This window comes from Pan paniscus, chromosome 7 (genome assembly GCF_029289425.2).
Source record: "Pan paniscus chromosome 7, NHGRI_mPanPan1-v2.0_pri, whole genome shotgun sequence".
NCBI lineage: Eukaryota > Metazoa > Chordata > Mammalia > Primates > Hominidae > Pan > Pan paniscus.
In genome coordinates this window covers 43,594,528-43,614,882 of record NC_073256.2, presented here as the reverse complement: position 1 = coordinate 43,614,882, position 20,355 = coordinate 43,594,528, and the positions used below count along the sequence as shown (strand labels likewise).

Here is a 20,355-nt window from a genome sequence, read left to right as displayed (position 1 = left end):
GGGTGATCCAGGGTCCATGTGATCAAATTTTGAAACTATTGCTACTGCTGGTATATTGAGGGGGAAAAGGAGACCATGTCTTAGTACATGAGCATGCAGACACTTTACAGTTCTTAGTGGGGGCCATGTGGGACAGCCTGTGTATTACTATGTGAGATTGCTGTCCCTATCTAATGGATCAGCAAAATGGCTATTATTTATTTAACCTCTTTTGAGAGGCAAGAGTCAATAATAATTGGAAAGCCGTACAAGTGTGAAGAACCAGCACTCGAGGGGAAAAGAATCCTCAAACGTGCCTGATCTTGTGGGTGAGTCATGGCTTACAAAATAGGTTACATGCGTTTGAAAGCAGAAATTGTGGCTTAAAAGCCTATGGATTTTCAAGCTACTCTCCTATGAACTATTTTGTGACATGGGCTCAGGTGTTTTATTCACTCATTAATGAGGAAATTTCCCAATTCCTGGTAGAATTTAATCAGTAAGAGTTTTTGCAAGTCATTCTCTTACACTGTTACTAAAACCTTTTATACCTGCTACCCTTGTGGGATAAAATGAGTGAAAGTACCACACACACACACACACACACACACACACACACACACATAATATATAACAACAGAGTCAGAAACACCTGATTATTCTTAGTCCAGGGGCTTGCTTTATTTTGGAATACGAGAGCTTACAGTTGTGATTTTCTTCTTCTTACAGTGAAACCGCCTTTGCAAAATTATAACTGAGGGAATAATGACAGTGAAAGATATCAGACCTAACCGACTCCATCTTGCTCTTAACCTTTAAGCTCTCCTTGTTCATTTCTGGGCATAGGCTGAACTTACTTTGGGAAGGAATTCAGTTCATGGTTTGGCTCTGAAGCAAAATTGATAACAGCTCTTTCTGGAAAAGACCCCTTTCTTTCCTGGGGACCAGTCTGCCTTTGCAGGACTAACAAATTAACTACAAGATTAGAAATTGTGGTTTAGGTGTCTTGCAGCCTTTGGCTCCAAGAGTCTGAACCTCCCCAAATTGCTCCTGGGAATAGCATCACTATTGTAAAACCTAAGATCAGTGCTTGGGATATTTTGCAGACCCTGCACTGGATGGATCACCACCACCCAGACAGGTAATCTGGCTCAACCAGTTCTGCCATCCCACCCAGGAACAGAAGACAGCAAGAAAACCTCACTTCAACCCCCTATGATTCCATCTCCAGCCCAACTAATCAGCACTCCCCACTTTCCAAGCCCCTACCCACCAAATTATCTTTAAAAACTCCGATCCCCCTCCAGGCGGGGGGACAGAGCGAGACTCCATCTCAAAAAAACAAAACAAAACAAACAAAAAACCCCCTCCAATCCTCGATTTCAGTAATAATAAAACTCCAGTCTCCCTCACAGCCGGCTCTGCATGAATTATTCTTTCTCCACTACAATTCCCCCTTCTTCTGTCTTGATAAATCAGCTCTGCCTAGGCAGCGGGCAAGGTGAACCCATTGGGCGGTTACAGTAGTTAGCAATTATATTTCCCACTTTGAAGGATGAAATGAAATCTCTTTTCCAATGTGTATTTTGTAGCACACTAATTCTGTGGGATTCAGGGCTTACCTAAAAAAACTCTTCAGTCAAATAAGTTTGGGGAATACTGGTTTAAACAAAATTAAACTGTTCCTCAGAGTCTGTGAAATGAGATTGTACCTTACATATCTCCAGGAAAAAATGGAGCTACATTTTCCCAACATATTTGACCTCAGCACCATAGTTTTTCTCCACTCTATCTTGTGGGGCTAGTGTTCCATAGAAGGCTTTCTGTTTGTTTTAAACATTGATATTGAGCATCTCATGTTCATGTTTAGCTAATGATACCTGGGTATTTTATCTCCTAAACAAACTTGAGAATTACTGCTCTATGTCACCAGAAAAGCCTGGGAGATTACTAAACAGTAGGCATAGTACGGCAAAGACTGCTGATTGTTCCCCAGTATCCATTCTCATCTTTTTCTTTTGATAATACCACTCCCAAATTTTAACAATGCAAAGAAAAGCCCAGAAAATTCTTCCTTTCAAGCCTCCTTTGCAGGAGGTAAAAACACTGGATTCTGGAGGAACCAATATGAGAAACCTTCGTGTTACAACATATTTTAAGCTTCACCTCTCCTATTTCTGTTGGCTGGAATGCAGTTGTGATGGTAGGAGCCAAAGCAGCCATACTGGGATAGGAGATGAAACCTGAAGATGAGAATGACAGAGAAATATGATAGAAGTAGTGTGGGACCCTCAAGATTGTAGAGCCACCGCATCTACCCTGAAGTGCCTACATGGTGTTTTAGATAGAAGAGAAATGAACCTTAATCTGGTCTAAGCCATTTTTAAATTGTGGAGACTTTGTTATAACCACTGAATTTATATCTTAACTAATCACTGGGCATATGAATCAGGAGGAGTGAGAAACATGTGAGGACATGACAACCCTGGATGCTGAATGCATTCAGAACAGCTGTGGTTTGCTGGTTAAGATGCTGATGGGGTGTTTTTATTTTGTGTTTATTATTACACTGCTTTCTTATTGCTATCTTCCTTGTAAACAATGAACACATTAGCTGTGATTTACCTTCCTGAAGCTATTATTATGCTTATTGAAATAATTTATTTACATTATTTGATAATTTTTTTTCTTTAGAGTTCAAAGTGGAAATTTTGACATATTGTCTTTTGCAGCAAATGAATTGTTTTTCTCAGACCAATTTTCAAAAGAAATACAGAATGTCCAGGAGGCATGACAAACCTGAATTGTCATTTCTGTCTCCATGCCACCTGTGGTAGAAGGAGGTTCAATTCAGCAAGCATTTATTGAAAACCTACTGTATACCCAGCTTTGTGCCAGATTCTGTGGCGATCACAGAAGACAAAGTCCCTGCTATTAAACAGACTATAGACTGGAGTTCCTGCCCTGCCTTTATGGGATTTTTTGTTTGTTGGTTTTGCACAGATGTGCTACATAGGGCTCCCCTTTCCATATGCAATTTTACCAATGTGGGACTTAATCAAAAAGTGCTGAACACCTACTGTTATGGAGTGTTGCTACAGATATGACTTTATAGCTGCAAGAAACACGATCCTTTAAGACTAATTAAAAGAGCACATGTAGCAATGAGCAAACAGTATAACAGTGTGAAATTAAATGCTGCTGATTTAATAGTTGCAGGCATCCAGGTAGTCAGTTTTCGCCCAGTGCATGACAGATTTCTAATAATCTCCACGGGAAAAATTTTTGTAGCACTCTGCCAAAAAATTAATTTCCTTGTAGAGAAAAGAGGAAGAGTTAGGTGCAAGAGAAGATGAAGTGTATACAGTTGTGATGTGAAACGGAAAGGGCTTCCCTTCACACCCCCAGCTTCTGTTTTGGTGCATCTCATTTGTCATTTTCATTGTTTCCTAGGTTTGCAAAATCACTTGTGTCAAAGAACCTGCTTACAGTGTCAGAAAAGAAAACACGGTAACCAGCTTTGATAAAGATAAATAAGCCCTTTGTCTACATAACTTGCTTGTGTCTGCTGATGGTGCCTTCGTGATTTACTGAAATGTCTGCCCCAGCAGAAGACCCACATTTTCTAGATGAGGGAAGTCCATGTGATATATCACCTGGAGACAGAAACAATCACAGATTCTTCTCCATAGTCACTTACACCTCCTAGTCTTCTTTAGTCCCCAGGCATCCCATGCTTTTAAGGCAATTTTTCTTTGTCGTTATTCACAGCATCACTACAGATGTGTGGAGTTCCAGTATTTGGATAGCAGTATTTGCTACAGATGTGTGGAGTTCCAATATTTGGATTAGGAGGGAAAATGACGGCAGAATTTTTTGAGGCCAAAGTTAAGCCTTAATAATTGTCTTGATTGGGCATGGTGGCTCATGCCTGTAATCCCAGCACTTGGGGAGGCTGAGGTGGGAGGATCGTTTGAGTCCAGGAGTTTGAGACTAGGCTGGACAACATAGTGAGACCCCCATCTCTACAAATAAATAAATAAATAAAGGCAAAATTAGCCAGGTGTGGTGGCACGAGCCTGTAGTACTAGCTACTCAGGCAGCTGAGGTGGGAGGATTGCTTGAGCCCAGGAGGTCAAGGTTGCAGTGAGCCATGATCATGCCACTGTACTCCAGCCTGAGCAAGAGGGCGAGACCCTGTCTCAAAAACAAAACAAAACAAAAAAACAAACCCCAAACTGTCTTTTGTGCACCCTCAGTAGAAAGAGTACTGGCAACCAAGTAGGGAAAGATAAGTGGAGCATGGCTAGAGGCAGAAGGTTTATGAGGGGAAGTGTGGAAAGAAGAGACTCTGAGCAACTCCACTATGTACTTCCCTTTTCTTCTCTCCTTTCATCCTCACTACAAGGTAGGCACAATTATTTTGTGGAAAAGAAAATTGAGATTTATGGAGATTAAGTAGTTTACCCAACTGGACAGCTGGATTCAGTCTTTCATCTGTCTACAATTGTGGACAAAAAACAAGTCAGAAGTGACCTGTGTGATCTAAAACATCGAGGGCATTTTCCTAAATGTCCTGTACTGTTTACAGCCTCTTGGGACCTTCTCAAACAATGGACTGTAAAGTGGGAACCCATGTCATAATTGAAATAAAATTTTCCGGTGACCTAATGGATGGCAGATCACATCAGACTGTTTTTGGTTTAGGGGAAAATGTGATATTTCCTGCACACTGATGTTATGGACTGCAATTCATATGTGCCATACATGTAAAGTGACACAGCGAGTTGTAATCATTGTGAATATTAACACTATGTGGATGCCACCCTCAGAGAATAGCTTGTCTTTATTTTTTCAGCTCTAAGATCATGCATTAGAGGCATCCAAACCCACGGCAGAACCTCTGACTTCTCTGCATTCTTTTTAGCTGACTCATGGTACAATTCTCCATCATCTCAGCCATTTTCAAGGCAGGAACTGGTTCAGAGAATAAAATCTTTTAACGCAGACATTCAAGACACCCTTAAGAGTAAGATCAGGAAGCTGACATAATGGAGATGTGCATATCTGAATTGTTGCCTTGACCTTCACTGTGAAAGGTGAGTGCCACACACAGCAGTAAGGGCTTTATGTCTGCAATAAGCTTTAACAAGGCAGGGCTTGTGTCCTGCAGACAAAAATTCTCAAAGGAAAAAAATTCCTCTGAGAAAAAAATATTCCTGTAATCACAGATGGTGTGGTATATTTGCTCAACCTCAGGGTGGGAACATTCTGTTTCTCTCTGGGAGGGAACGCAGATATCTAATAATAATGAAGATGCATGAAGATTCCTGAGATTCCTTGTTTCAGGGAATAAATCCTTTGCTCCTCTTGTTCTATTTTCAGGAAATTGTCTGGGAGCAGGCTGCTTCCTGCTACAATTACCAGTAGTGGGCAGACAGAGAGAAGGAAAGGCGAAGGCTGGGGGGAGAAGGAAAGTGCTAAGCTGCCCCCCTTGCCGCAAGCCTCAGAGCCGTACAAGTATTCCAAATATGGGAAGCGAAGAGTTTCTCTTCCTTACTCTTGGTAGTGACTTAAAATCCTCTTTTCTACTTTTTTTTTTTTTGGTGGGGGTGAATGTTTGGCCTGAGAAGAATTGCAGCAGGCTGGAAAAAATTTTGTTCTTTTGATTCTCAAATGGAGTGTTTTGAAGTTAGCACTGCAAATGTGTTCAAATAATAGGCACATTAGGACCTTGATGATGGAAGAGCTGAAAACAATCTGGTGGCACCATTCTGTGTGGGACTGAGGTTAGATGGTAGAGCACGCTGCTGGCTGTAGGACTAGATTGGACTACATCTGGGCAGACCTCAGTGGTTGAGGAGTGACAGTATGGCAGCCGTGAAGGGAGACAAGGAATTTGGGTGAATTCTTGAGCAATTCAAATCCCTGTAGCTTCAAAGAGCATCAACAGCTTCCCACTAACTAGCTTTGCTGGCAATTTGTTACTTCTGAGACTCAAAACCATCCACATCAACAGCTTGTTGCCTATGTAAACATCACTGTATTATTTGGCCATCTTCGCTAACATGACTTTATTCTCATGCTGTCTTCACTGATGTGCCTTACTATTTCAGTGAAGTAGATCAGAATATAACATCCCAAACTATGACACTTGGGCATAAAGATTGTTTTGAGCTGAAGTCAATTAAGTAGTAAGCACACAAGGAACTCGCTCTCTGTCCTCCCCTATCTTTCTAGAAGTAGGGGATAAATTTCCCTTTGTGAAGTTCTTCCCCCTCCACTCTCACATGCAAGAGGAAGAAAAACAACCATTATCCCTGGAGACAGAAACTTGGTACCAACAAGGGTCTGTACATACAAACCTTATTAAAATTGCCCTTATTTTTCATTAGTCTGCTCCTCCTTCCTACCATTTACTATTCCTGGAAGCCCAAACCTCTTTTCCTTCATTTTATCATTTCACCACAATTTATTACCCTTTGTTAAAATGGTATATAACCCTCCAGCTATAACCACCTTTTTGGGCCTTCACTTCTTTTCTGTGAAGGTCTTTTTGCATATAAAGATTAAAATATTAACAACAACAACAAAAAAGTATGCCTTTTCTCCTGTTAACTTGTCTTTTCTTTTATCAGTTTAATTAGCAGGCCTCAGAAATGGAATATAAGAGGATAGAGGGAAAAGATTTTTCTCCCCTCTACTGGAAACTCTTGCCCAATAAGAAGAAAATTGCTAATAACTTTATTATTCATTTCAGGAACTTCCTGAAAAGCTCATTTAAATGAACATCAGACTGTTCCATCTTTTAATAGATAGCATCAGATATCTGCTTACTGTACAAGTCTCTTAAAAAGCTTCACCTGAAAACCCTCTTCTTATGATGTCCACTAATCCTAATGATTACATAGTAACTACTGTCCTAAAAATACCCTGCATGAAAATACCCACCTTGGCCAGGCACAGTGGCTCATGCCTGTACTTCCAGCACTTTGAGAGGCCGAGGTGAGTGGATTACTTGAGGTCAGTAGTTCTAGAGCAACCTGAACAACAAGGTGAAACCCTATCACTACAAAAAATAGAAAAATTAGCCGGGCGTGGTGGTGCTTGCCCATGATCCCAGCTACCTGGGAGGCTAAGGCAGGAGAATTGCTTGACCCTGGGAGGTGGAGGTTGCAGTGAGCAGTGATCGTGTGACTGCATCCAGCCTGGGTGGCAGAGTGAGTGAGACTGCATCTCAAACAAACAAACAAACAAAGACTCATCTTAAACCAAACTGCCAAATCTCATATATATTCTGACGTTGCCCCATCCCTCTGAGATGCTATGTAGGCTCTATCAAACTAGTGCTCTCCCTCACCAGTGAACTTGCCTTTGTCTCATCAACAAGTTGTCTAGGTGGTGGTTTCACAAAGCCAGCAATCTCCTTGATCTCTTAAAAGCATCTGCTTACTCTTTTTTTTTGAGACAGAGTCTTGCTGTGTCACCCAGGCTGGAGTGCAGTGGTGTGATCTCAGCTCACTGCAACCTCCGCCTCCCGGGTTCACATGATTCTCCTGCCTTAGCCTTCTGAGTAGCTGGGATTACAGGCGGGCACTACCAAACCCAGCTAATTTTTGTAATTTTAGTAGAGATGGGATTTCACCATGTTGGTCAGGCTTGTCTCGAACTCCTGACCTTGTGATCTGCCTGCCTCAGCCTTCCAAAGTGCTGGGATTACAGTCGTGAGCCACTGTGCCCAGCCTGATTATTTCTTTTTATCTCAAAACTCTCTTAGCCCTTGGGATCATACACCCTTCTGGTCTCTTTCTACCCAGAAGGCATCTCATTTTCAAGACTCTCAGTGAACATCTCCACAGAGATGACAATAAAATTATGTCTTCCTCAGGATTTGTTTCTACTTTTCCCTACAATGAAAGATTTCTTTTTTTTTTTTGAAGTTGGAATGTTTTTTTATTTAACTAAATATATAAAAAATGGTATTTCCACATGTAATCAATATTAAATTATTTATGAAGTATTTTGATTATGTCGTTGCCATTATTTTTGAAGATTCTTTAAAAAAATTTTTATTTTTAATTTTGTGGATACATAGTAGATGTATATATTTACTGGGTAAGTGAAATGCTTTGATGCAGGCATGCAATGTGTAATAATTACATATGGAGAATGAGAATTACACCCCCTCAAGCATTTGTCCTTTGTGTTGCAAAAAATCCAATTATATTCTTTTAGTTATTTTAAAATGTGCAATTAAGTTATTACTATAGTCAACCTGTCGTGCTATCACATAGTAAGTCTTATTCATTCTATTTTTTTTCTGTACCCATTAACATTAACCATCCCCACCTCACCCTCACCCCCTACTACTCTTCCAAGCCTCTGGTAACCATCCTTCTACTCTTTATGTTCATGAATTCAATTGTTTTGATTTTTGTATCCCACAAATAAGTGAGAACATGTGATGCTTGTCTTTCTTTGCCTTGCTTATTTCACTTAGCTTAATGATCCCCAGCTCCATCCATGTTGTTGCAAATGACAGGATCTCATTCTTTTTTATGGCTGAATAATACTCCATTGTGTATTTGTACCACATTTTCTATATGCATTCATCTATTGGTAAACACTTATGTTGCTTCCAAATCTTGGCTATAGTGAACAGTGCTGCAGCAAACACAGGAGTGCAGCTATCTCTTTGTCCTACTGATTTCCTTTCTTTCAGGTCTCTACCCAGTGGGGGAATTGCTGGATCGCCCCATATGGTAGCTCTATTTTTAGTTTTTTGAAGAAGCTCCAAAGTGTTCTCCATAGTGGTCGTACGAATATACATTCTCACCAAGTGTATGAAGGTTCTGAAAGGCTTCCTCTTGAATATTTCCTTGTCGTTACAACCTCAACACGTTCCTGACTTTTCTTTCTTTCTTTCTTCTTTTCTTCCTTTCCTTTCCTTCTTCCTCATTTCTGCCGATAACAATATGAGACAGTCAAATTTGAAATATTTTTATTATTTTTGGTTCATTTCTTCCCTTTGTTGCCTACAAGTAATCAGTCACTAAATCCTGTTAATTTACCCAGAAACCTTTTAATTGATCCCTGCCTTTGTATTCCCACCACTGTCAGCTACGTCTGGGCTTTTATCTTGTGATCCATAAACTTTATTGTGCATATAGACTCCTTTGAGGTTTTATTAAAATTTATGAATCCTTTTTTCCCCAGAAAAATGTAATTGTGCATAGATACAATTACATTTTGAGTGTATCAGGAGATTTGCAGAAGCCCTGAAGTCAAAACTCTTATAGAATTGATTCTGGCTGTCTGTAATATCTGCCTTCTCATTCCATCCTTGTGGCACCCAGGCTAATCTTTTTTAATGTCATTCCCTATAAAAGACAGCTAATGACTTATTATAAACTTCAGAATAAAATCTGTGGCTCAGCTGGGCATTCCAAAAGACTTTCCCAGTCCTATAAAAGGAACTCAAACTGCCTTTTCAGTTTTACCTCCTCAAACACAGAAGAAAAATAAACCTAATAATAATAATAATAAATAACACATTCAATTGAGTACTTATCGTGTACAAGGATGCTCTGCTGAGTGCAGAGGTTGCAGGGACTCCCTTTAAGCTCCTCCAACCCCTTGCATTGCACAGCTGATCTCTTTATTGTCTGTGTGACATTGGTGGAGGGTCAGGAGGGAGGAAGGAAGTGTGTGGGCTTTGGACCTAAGCAGACTGGGGAATGAAAAATCAATATTCTCCCAATCTGACTTCTGAACCTTACTTCTCCTGGAAAATGGGAATAACAGTAACTACTCACAGAGTTGTGATGAAAATTACCTGAAACAATACAAACACCTAGAAGAAAGCCTGACACCTAGGAGTCGCTCTACCTGTCATAGCTGTTTCCAAGCTCAATAAATAATTTGAATGTCTTCTAATTTAATAAACAATTGCTGAGGTTTTTCACCAGGCGAACCCTTCAGTAGAAGACACTTCTCTCATGATTGGCCTGACCAAGCAGTAAATCACTGAATGCCTTCAAAAGGCCAACTTACATCTATGTGTTTGTGGGTGGACCCCATACTGTGCCTTCTGCTAGGGTAAGGGGTAAGCAGTGACCCCACCAACAAGCTTCTGTCCTTTTCAGCATGTGAGCTCTTCCAATGTTGAGCACAGAATAACCTTAGGTAATTCTACAGATGGTCTCAGGACAGAGCCTATGAGCTCAGAGAGCATTGGCTGAAAAAATCCTAACAAGTAACCAGGAGTAACCTCATTACTTAGTGCAAATTTCTAAATGATAAAAACATGTTGATTTTTTTTAAATTCACATTCACTGATTTAATTAAGGGGCTGGAATTTTATTTTCCCCATCAGCAGAGGATGAGTAAGGAACAATGAGAAACTGAGGTATTTTAATTTACCTTTTTTTAACCCATAATTTATAACTCATTAAAGAGAAATATGCCTTTAATGAACTCAAAAACTACGTTAGGCACTGTACTTGAGGGAGAGGTCTGGAAGGACTCTTTGAAAGGGGAGTTTTAAGGAAAAAAAGAGGTGAGGGGAGGTTTAGCTGAACTAAAAATGTATTATAATCTTACTGGGGAGACAGAATTTATTTCTGAAGTTATTAGATAATAATTATATTTTAAACCAAAGATTCTTAGAAGGACCTTGCAATACAATTTACTTCCTATTATTTTCTTTTATGGAATTTAGAACATTATTTTGAGATGGGGTTCATAGGCTTCTTTAAACGACAGAAAAAAGAGGAAAAAAAAACAAAGGTTAAGAATTTCATCATAGCTTGAAGCCTCCACTTTAGTATGGGTTCAAAGGTTGGTCTCCTGGGGAAGGCTTATCAGCTATTCTTAGGCACATGGAGGAAGGGCGTGGGCTGGGAGGGTCTCACTATTCCTTTATTTTGAAGCCAGGATCCACTCATATTGAAATCTGTTTCCTGGGGTCTACCAGGCTGACACCCTGACATAGTGGAGGTTCTTACCAGCAGCCGTAACATCTGCAGAGGAACGATGTCCCCTCATACTGCATCCAGAATCTGAGCACTGCAGAATCAATCATACCCCTTTTGGCCTGGATCAAAACCTGTAGTGTAGGACTGTGCTATTGGAGCAGCAGCTTGAGCTGGGGCATCCCTGGAAATGGAGATAGAATAGAGCACCCCCTTCCTCAGTTATTCAGGGGCAGCTGCTGAGATGGGGGCCGGTTTCTGTCCCCCACGCCCCCACCCCACAGCAGGAGGAAGCAAGGGCAAAGAAAGAAGTGGGGAAATGACTCTGCCAGCAACAGCCAAGGATTACTGAATTTGAAGGCCTGCCTTTGCCTCTGCTCATTCCCTCCTCCATGCTCAGAAAAGAAAAGAGAGAAGAAAAGACCAAAAAAAAAAAAAAAAATGCTCTGACTGTCTCCTCTGATCACTGCAGAATTGGCAGGAACTTACCCTGTTGTCAGCAGGAGAGAGCCTTTCCTAATCCATCACAACCTTCAGATAACCTGATTCATGCTCTGCAACAGTGTCATCCTGTCTGGTGGCAAGTAGATTTCAATTTCATTCACCCACACTGCATTTTAAAATAAAATGCTAGTGATGATGGAGGCAGACTGCCTCTCCCATGTCCCCCCAGACAGAGCCACTACAAATGCTAGGGCCACTGCATTCATGTCGCCCTTGCTGGGTCGTTTTGTGTCCTTGAGTTAAGGTTTGCTGTCTTCCCTGTGGGCTTGGCTGTCTGTTTTGATCAGGATAAAGTCAAGTGGTGTTATTGAATATGCTATCTGAGGGCTGGGGGAGGCGCTTTAGCTGACCTCCTCTGGCTACAGACCAATGACCACACTTACCTCCTGAGATGTCTCTGAATATTTGAAACAAAGTGTCTGTCCCCACTTGCTGTGACTGTTCTGGGTGTCACAGTGTCTTCAAGGACTGGTGAAGCCCCAGTCACCTCCTAACTTATGTCTACAGTGTTTACCATCCTAACGTCAGAGCTGGGGTCAACTCTAATCAGGTTCAGAGGCAGATACTGGTCAATCCCTGGTGACCACTGCCTTCTCCTAGCTTAGCCGAGTGAGTATGACTAGGCACGCGCAATTCTTATACATGCACCTTGGGGAGCTGAGTTGTAATATTTGAGCATTTATGTGCCAGGTCCTTTTTAACTTCTGATATTAAATACTACCTGCTGTTGAGTCTGACCATGGTACAACAGTTAAAATCCCATAAGGACATTCTACCCTATCTGTAGTTCAAATCCCAGCTCTTTCCCTATTCACCGTATTAACTGGTTGAGTCACCTGATGACTGTGTCTCCATTTCCTCCTATGTAAAAACAAAGACAAATCCTTTCTTATCAGGGTACTGGGAGGCAAAAGGAGAAGGCATACCTGAAAACACTCACAGTGTCCAGTATACAGAGGGCTCTTAGATGTCAGCCCCTTTCCTACCCACTAGCCCAGCACCATGCTATAAATCCATGACAATTTTAGGAGAACAGGGTAGAAAAGAAGGTCATGCCACATTCCAGATTCAGAAGACACTATAAAAAAACACAAACAAAACAACCTTAGCTCCAAAGACAATAGACAATACACTGGAAGATTTTTACTTTTGGTATTTGTCACTTTTATTGCCACAATTTATACGTAGCATAAATATATTTTTTAAATATATGCTATATTAATCATTATATTGATCCAATGAAGTTGTGCGCAATAAGCTGTATTATGATGGTCTAAACTGACTCTAAGTTCAAATAGACCACTATCTTAGTAAGCTTTCAACTTGTGTCTTTAAGATATTATGGTATTCATTAAAAAGATATAATATATGTTTCCTTTCTTGCATGGTTCTCTCAAGGTGTAATAGGGAGTAAAGTAATATACAGCAACCTACCTGAGTCCACCAATATTTTCTTTTCAACACAGTTTGGAAGGAAATAAGACATTATCTTGATTTGCTCAACCTCTACATTAGGTATGTGAACCCAGAATGGTTAAGCTTCTCAACGTCAGGCTAAGGGCAAAGACAAAACCCAAATCTAGTTTTCCTGATGACAAGAACGCAATAAGCTCTTCTCAACAGACTTGGAAGGTCACACTCAAACTAACCCTTCTACCACTTGGGCATGTGAACTTTGTGTAGGAAGATATTTGTATGTCTTTGAGCAATTTTGGCCCAGGAAAGAAGCCTACCAGGTTGTGCAAGGCCTGCGCTTGGTGCTTTGCAGTGATGCAATTTGACCATTAGGTGGCAGGAGCCTCCAAAGAGAAAATTTAAGTTGGAAAAAAAAGGCATTGACTACATCTGTGCAAATACTGTATGTATGTGCAAGCATATTAAGTCCCCTCACTCTTTTTTTTTAGTATATGTGCTGCCAAAGTGAGCACAAAGTCCCCTCACTCTTTTGACTCTTATTCTAAGGGCACTGTAACTAGCCACTTATAGAATGAATCCTATGAGGACAAATTCTCCAATAAAGCAAAAGTTTATGGAACCCTCACCTTTTTTCCCTTTCTGCCTAGTGCTTTGCTTCCCCCATAAAGAAATAAGTGGGAGGGAAATATATATTGAGCAGCCTGCAATGGGCTGGAACATTCAGCTCTTCTATCCGATTTAGCTCAACAAGCCAAATTACGATCCAACAGGAGCAGGAACATATTAATATCTTTGTTTCCTTTTTTGTACCTTTCGCTAGGGGTGTAAGATGCTGTAAAGTAATATATAGCTGCCTCCATGGGGCTATCACAGAGACTTGCTATTTTAAACCACCTAATTGGGTTTGTCATCTTTGTTAGTAAGATCTGGAAGGTGGGAAGTTTAAGAGGAGAGGGAAGACACTTAATTGGTGCTGTGTTCTATATATCTTTATGTAACTGCAGGCTCTTGAAAAAGGGGGAAAATCTTATATAAAGAACTTGAGGAAGTCTAATCAAGGGAGGATGCAGGCAAACGCTCCAACTGCACACAAACTCTGCTAGGAGTGTCACTGACGCGGCCATGACCATGAACGAAAACTTGTTTCTAACAGGCTCATGTGGTCTCATGTTCTTGATGAGTCACAGTCCTTAAATGAGTGAAGTTTTTGCTATAACAAGGTTAAATAAACCCTCGCAAACAGCACAATTAGAGCAGAAAAATTTTCCCAAAGTGTGAAAAATGCAAAAAGTGAAAAACAAACAAAAAAAGACAACCCATCTGCATTCAGGGCTTAAGCCTGAAAATTCTGTAAAAGCCCATTGTTGTGTGTAACTGAAAGCATCTCTGACCTAAGCTTTAGAAATTACTTGTTCCGCATTAAGTGCTTTGTCTCTAATGAATTATTGAACGTCTGTTGGGAGCCTTGTTTTAAAAAAGCAGTTTGTGCTGTTTCTCTCTTGTGTATTAATCTGTAGATACCAGGAGCTCATGGTATCATCACTGAAGCCAAGTAGCTCACGGGTGGCCCTGGTGGTTGGTCTCTGTCGGGGTGGCACCTCAGGGCACTGGTTTCAGCCCAGGCACTGGACAGCCTCCGCCCAGCCTGGGACTGCTGCCGCCCAGAGCTCACTGCAGTAGAGACTGCAGCAGTGGACTGGCACGCCCTGTTAAAGTCGCAGTGCTGAATTCCCTCCAGCCAAACTCCATCTTTGGCTGTGCCTGGGGAAGCTCTGTCACCATGGGAAAAAGGGCTGGTTTTCAGTAAGGGGTACCCTCAGATCTCAGGAGGATCCCAACCTCCAGGGCTGTAAAGTGTATAGGGCAGAAAGATGGTATTTTTAGGTTACATTTCTTCTTGGAATTCTTAGATTTGTGACTGCTGAAAACTCAGTTGTATTTCCAGGGGGAAATGCCTTTCAGCTTTCCACCTGCGTATTCGAGCTCATTTTAAACTTTCTGAGAATCTCTACCAAGGACTGTATTCCCTGCGCCAGAGACCACTGGGTCCCAGTGAAGTTATCTGTAAAAGGGGTAGTGAGATCCTGCGTTTTTGCACAACCTGCATCCTAAGAGAGGCTTGGGCAGGCCTCTTTATCCTCACAGGGCTCTTCCTCTCAGGCTGCCCTAAGCTCAACCTACCTGCTGTCTGCATTCAGAGCATCTGGTAAACCTGTTCACAGTAAAGCAGCAGGAACTTAAGGAGTTATTCTTCCTGGGGGTACTTCTATTGTAAAAGACACAAAAGCCTGGAAACCGTTTTTCTATCTCTCAGTAGTTAAATAAAGACAGTCTATTTATGCAGTGGAATTTGATAGAAGCAGGTCTACATTTACTGATGTGGAATCTTTACAAGAAGCAAGGAGCCAAGCAGGACAGCAGCTGGTGTTACATGCGGAGTCTAAGCATATATGCTTTTGTGGACACTGGGTAGGTGGGAAAGGCAGGTGTTGAACCTTACAGAGATTCAACAAGACAGAGGGAAGGGCATACATATTCAAGGCGAAAAGTGGAAAGAGAGCCCGGCATATTGGGAAACAGCAGAAACTTTAGTGCAGAAGGAGGTTAGGGAGGGCACAGGTGGTGGCATGGAGGCGAGGCTTTGCAGGGTCTGGGTTTGAGGCTTTGCAGGGTCTGGGTTTGAGGCTTTGCAGGGTCTGGGTTTGAGGGCATTGAGCTCCTCCTGGTGGAGGAGCTGCCTGCTGCTCCCTCTGAGAAGAACAGAGAGCTTAGCTCCTGGAAGAGGGGCTAGGAAGTCACAGACCCAAAGTGGGTCAGGTTCCAGGCACTCTGATTAAGGACATGTGTTTTCTTAAAGCCCAAATACAATTAGGATGGTCAATAAACCTCTGTCCAGAGTCCTGTGGCCAGAACTAAAGGAAACATTAAACTGAGTAAGATGCTGTTACTGCCTTCCAGCCAGACAGATCCACAATAATGGCCAGCATTTATGTAGTGCTGACTGTGCGGCTAGACCTGTTTTAAGGATGAAATTAACTTGTATATTAGTATATTAACTCATTAAATCCTCATAATAACCACATATAAGAAGGATTAGTATTATTCCCATTTTGCAGACAAGGTGAATGAAGCACAGAGAGGTTAAGTAATTTGCTCAAGGTCACACAGCTAGCAAGTGCCAAATTGGGATTCAAACTCAGGGAACCTGGCAGCAAACTAGAATCTACTTAACACTATGGAATCCTGTCTCCATATGAATAAATAGACTTTGAGGTAGAAGAGAGTAAATGCCAGGAGAAATTAAAGTCCTATGAGATGCCAAGGAGGAGAGAAATTACGTCCAACTGAAGAAGACTTTTTTAAAGTTAGCATTTGAGATGTTTCCCGAAGAGTAGAAGGCCTTTCTGCAGGCAAGTTCAAGAGTGGATATTCCAGATGGAGGTAAATAATGTATGCAAATGAATCCTCCTGCTGTCCTCAGATATTACCATCGAAGTCTGATTTGTTTGCTATGAGAGTACTGATTTTTTTCTATTCCCTTTTTAATTATTATTTTTAATTTTTTATTCATGTACTTACCAGGAACTGGATCCTATTCCCTTTTTATCTTCATTCATTCATTCATTCATTCATTATCTTCATTCATTCATACAATATATTCGAGCATTTACCATGTGCCAAGTATTCCCCTGGGCTGGACATTCACAATGCAAGGACAGCCTTTACCTACATTTTCCTCTGAAAGCAAAAATAAATACTTCAGTGTTTCCTCCCCAGTTAGTGAGCATAAATGTAGACTTTCTGCAGCACCCCTTGCCCCTGACTTTAGTAAGGAGGGCTTCAAAATTGAGAAGAAGAAAGAAAAAAGTTGAATTTAGGAGAGAAAAAGGGAAGGACAAAAAGCATTCTTGACTTGGCTATGTTAGTTTTCAATTCCTTTACAGTGCCAAGAAGCTGGAAGATTAGAGATTATAGATCACCTCAGGGGACCCTTGTCACTGAGTGCCTGGGAGAGGAATGCTGATTTTTTTTTTTTTTTTAAGTACAGTTACCGAGAATAAGAGTGTAGCTCTGCATGTATTCACTGTGTGGCCTGGGCATGCACGAAGCCCCTGGATGCCTCAGTTAACTCATCTGTAAAATGGAGTTAAGGATAACACATATGCTGGCAGCACTGTTTGGGGAACCAAATGAGATAATAAGCATAAAGTGCTTGCACAGTGCCCAGCATGGGGTGATTTGATAGAAGAGAGGCCAGAGAGGCTCACACAAGGGAGAGGTGAAGGATGCTGAGTTCAACTTTCACTTCACCTACTGCATAGTTTTGCCAGTTGGGCTCAATATATAACCACAGCATGCCCCAATAAAAAGATGCTATGAGACAGGGCAGGTGCACTGGGCTTCTGATCCCCTGCCCTGCTGTGTGAGTTTAGCCAGTCCCCTAATTTCTCTGAGCCCAGTTCCCTCTCATGCAAAAACAAGGGTAATAATACTCCTCTGGCCAAATTATTGTGAGGACTTAAATGAAACAACATGCACACATGTGCTAGAAGTTGCCAGGCACCCAAGAAGAATTCAATGCATACCAGTCCTCTTCCTTTCTGACCCCAGACCAGGGCCATAAAGAGGGTGGAAGCGGTCACTCGCCTAGAATCTTCTTCCCAGGAGTGGGGCGGGGTTACTGCAGCAGCCCTGGGAAGTTCCAGCAGCAATCTCAGCCCTGGCACGTTAGGACGGACAGCAGCGGTTTTAAATATTCCTCGGATGGAGAATCATTTTGGGGAGGAAGGGAGGCAGTCGTGGAAACCCAGAAAAGCACTTTTTGAGGAGTGTGGGGGCTGAGGAAGGGCGTAGTCACTGCAGTTGTCTGCGTCAGGAGCATCAGCAGAGAGGAGAGGCAGAGATGGCTGGGCATCAGCTTGCAGCAAGTGCAGGAGGCTGGCCTGTGACAGATCTGGAGAGGAGATAGCAGGCCCCTGCTCTCAGGGGAAGAAAGGTCTTAGGAAAGAACGAGAAAGAGCCACCTAGGCAGGGGAAGATGCATCCAGAAGGCAGAGGGACGGCACATACGCCCCTTGAAGAAAGAGAAAAGTGTGCCTGGGTATGAATATAACGTTCTGCAGAGTGGTGAAAACCTTTTAGGTGCAGGCAGGCGTGGTGTCAGGTTCCAGTTCAGCTTCTTACCAGCCCCATGACCTTGGACAGTTCCCTTTACTGCTCTGAGCTTGCATAAAATGAGGATCACACCCAGTCTAGCAGTTGATAGTTTTTTGTTTTTTGTTTTTAGAGGATGAAATGAAATAACCTGCACTCAAGTTTCTGTCACAGTTACAGGTGCTACAGTGCCTGGCGTGTAGTAGCCACTCAATAAATGAGAGTTACCAGTAGAAGGGTTGTTATTTCTACTATTAGGCATTCAGTACTAGTGCACCTCCATTTACTCTAATTACCTGCTTTTCTCAGGCTATGAACTCTTAGAGGTTAGGGAGTGTATGTGATAGAAGCACAAAAAGGTATTGTGATTGCTGAATAAAGGAAGAGATTGGTTCTCAAAAAGCATAGTAGGCTGGGTGTGCTGGTTCATGCCTGTAATCCAAATACTTTGAGAGGCTGAGGCAGGAGGGTTGCTTGAAGCCAGGAGTTCAAGACCAGCATGGGCAATATAAAAAATTTTAAAAATTAACTGGGTGTGGTGGTGTACACTTGTGATCCCAGCTACTTGAGAGGCTGAGGTGGGATAACTGCTGAGCCCAGGAGGTTGAGGCCGCAGCACACCATGATTTTGCCACTGCATTCCAGCCTGGGTGACAGAATGAGACTCTGTCTCAAAAAAAAAGAAAAAGTCTAGTAGGTGATGGGGGCATATGTATATTTTAGAAAGTGTGTTTTAATTAGCCTGTGCTAGACAGTGGCATAGCTCTTGCCTTCAGGTAGCTCATAACTTTTTTGGGGGTGATACAGTTTTCACCCCCAACAAATGAACAAAGAGGTACACATGGCATATTATATTTTCATTAATAAATTGAATATATTTAATTGATTAATGTGTGTGTACAAAATATACAGTACCAAATATATGTACCAAGTGTATCAATATACACTACAGAATATATGTGTGTTCTGTGTGCACGTGGGGCTCTTGGAGGATAAGAGATTATAGAGACATTTGGATAAAATTAGCTGCAAAGGCTTATGAACAAGATAGGAGAATGAGGAAGGCTTGGAGAGGAAAGGATTTTCAACAACAAATGAGGGTAAAGGGCAAGAAGATGGGAAGGATCAGGGTAGGGAAAACCAGGGGTGGTGAGAAGACTAGCCAGGTTGGAGGTGAAATTCTGTGCTGTCTTGAGGTCACAGAGGACCCTGAATGGCAGAGTGAGGATTCTTATGCTTTTCTCACATATGTCCTTAAGCCAAGGGTGGCATGATGACAATGATGCTTTTAGCTGATTAATCTGGTATTGTAGTGCAGGAGCTATTAAAAAGGAAATAAGTCCTATCTGTTAGAAAGTTATTGCCGCAGACACGTGAGTCCTAAATGCAATTGTGCTTACGTTCAATGTCAGTCAACTTTCTGACCCTTTGCTGTGTTCCCAGAACTATAGTGGGTGCTTTTATACCTCATGTAGGATTTTTTCCAGGTGTAAAAAACCTGCAAGGAAGAATGTTTACCCCTCTTTTATACATAAGGAAGTTCTGGCTCAGAGAGACTGTGTAATTTGTGAAACTTCTAACAGCTTGCAAATGACAGATGGTAGATTGGAAGTTGGGTCCTTTCATTTCTGACCCAGTGTTTTCTATTTTATACAATAGTTGACTTTCTTATTCGAGGACTCTGTGGCAGGTGATGGGTGGTGGAACTCATAAAAAAGAAAAAAAATTTATCATTTTGAGGATCAAGAGAAGGTATCAGGAACTTGATGTCCAGATTGAACTGGAAGAGGCAAAGATTTCCATTGAATCTAGGGGAGAAAGAGGGCTTAAAAGATATTTTTAGTTTATTTATTTATCTATTTATATTATATTATGTTATATTATACTTTTTTAGAGACAAGGTCTCACTCTGTCACCCAGGCTGGGGTGCAATGGTTCTATCAGATCTCACTGAATCCTCTAACCCCTGAGCTCAAGTGATCCTCCTGCATTGGCCTCCCAAATCACTGGGACTACAGGTGTAAGCCGCTGTGCCCAGCCTTAAAAGGTATTTTTAATCAAATACAAATGATTTGGGAAGCTGGATGGGAAAAAAGACTTTTTGCTTTGGTGTACCCATGAAAAGATGACCTGAAGATAAAATTTGAGAAAGAATTAGTGACCCTGAGGTAACCCACTGGAATTGCATGGTGGTAGTTTTTGCTTGTTTGTTTTTGTTTATTTTATTTTATTTTTTGAGATAGGATCTTGCTCTGTTGCCCATGCTGGAGTGCAGTGGCACAACCATAGCTCACCAAAGCCTCAAACTTCTGGGCTCAAGCAATCTTCT

The 20,355-nt window shown here is 41.6% G+C and overlaps 1 long non-coding RNA gene across 6 annotated transcripts; it reads right to left on the bottom strand.

The window, feature by feature from the left end:
* Positions 1–589: 589 nt before the first annotated feature.
* On the bottom strand, positions 590–18,725 carry LOC117981366 (uncharacterized). 6 transcript variants are annotated; one of them, XR_008626361.2, is made up of 6 exons: positions 17,459–18,725; positions 16,452–16,610; positions 12,383–12,534; positions 10,986–11,562; positions 8,816–8,940; positions 590–2,222 (listed from the first exon to the last, which is right to left on the bottom strand). It is a non-coding gene; the product is annotated as an uncharacterized LOC117981366 (long non-coding RNA). The 6 variants fall into 6 exon arrangements; XR_004672844.2 differs by lacking the exon at positions 590–2,222 and having other exon boundaries at positions 7,080–8,940; positions 10,986–11,136; positions 11,442–11,562; XR_004672843.2 differs by lacking the exon at positions 590–2,222 and having other exon boundaries at positions 7,080–8,940.
* Between the last annotated feature and the right edge of the window lie 1,630 nt (positions 18,726–20,355).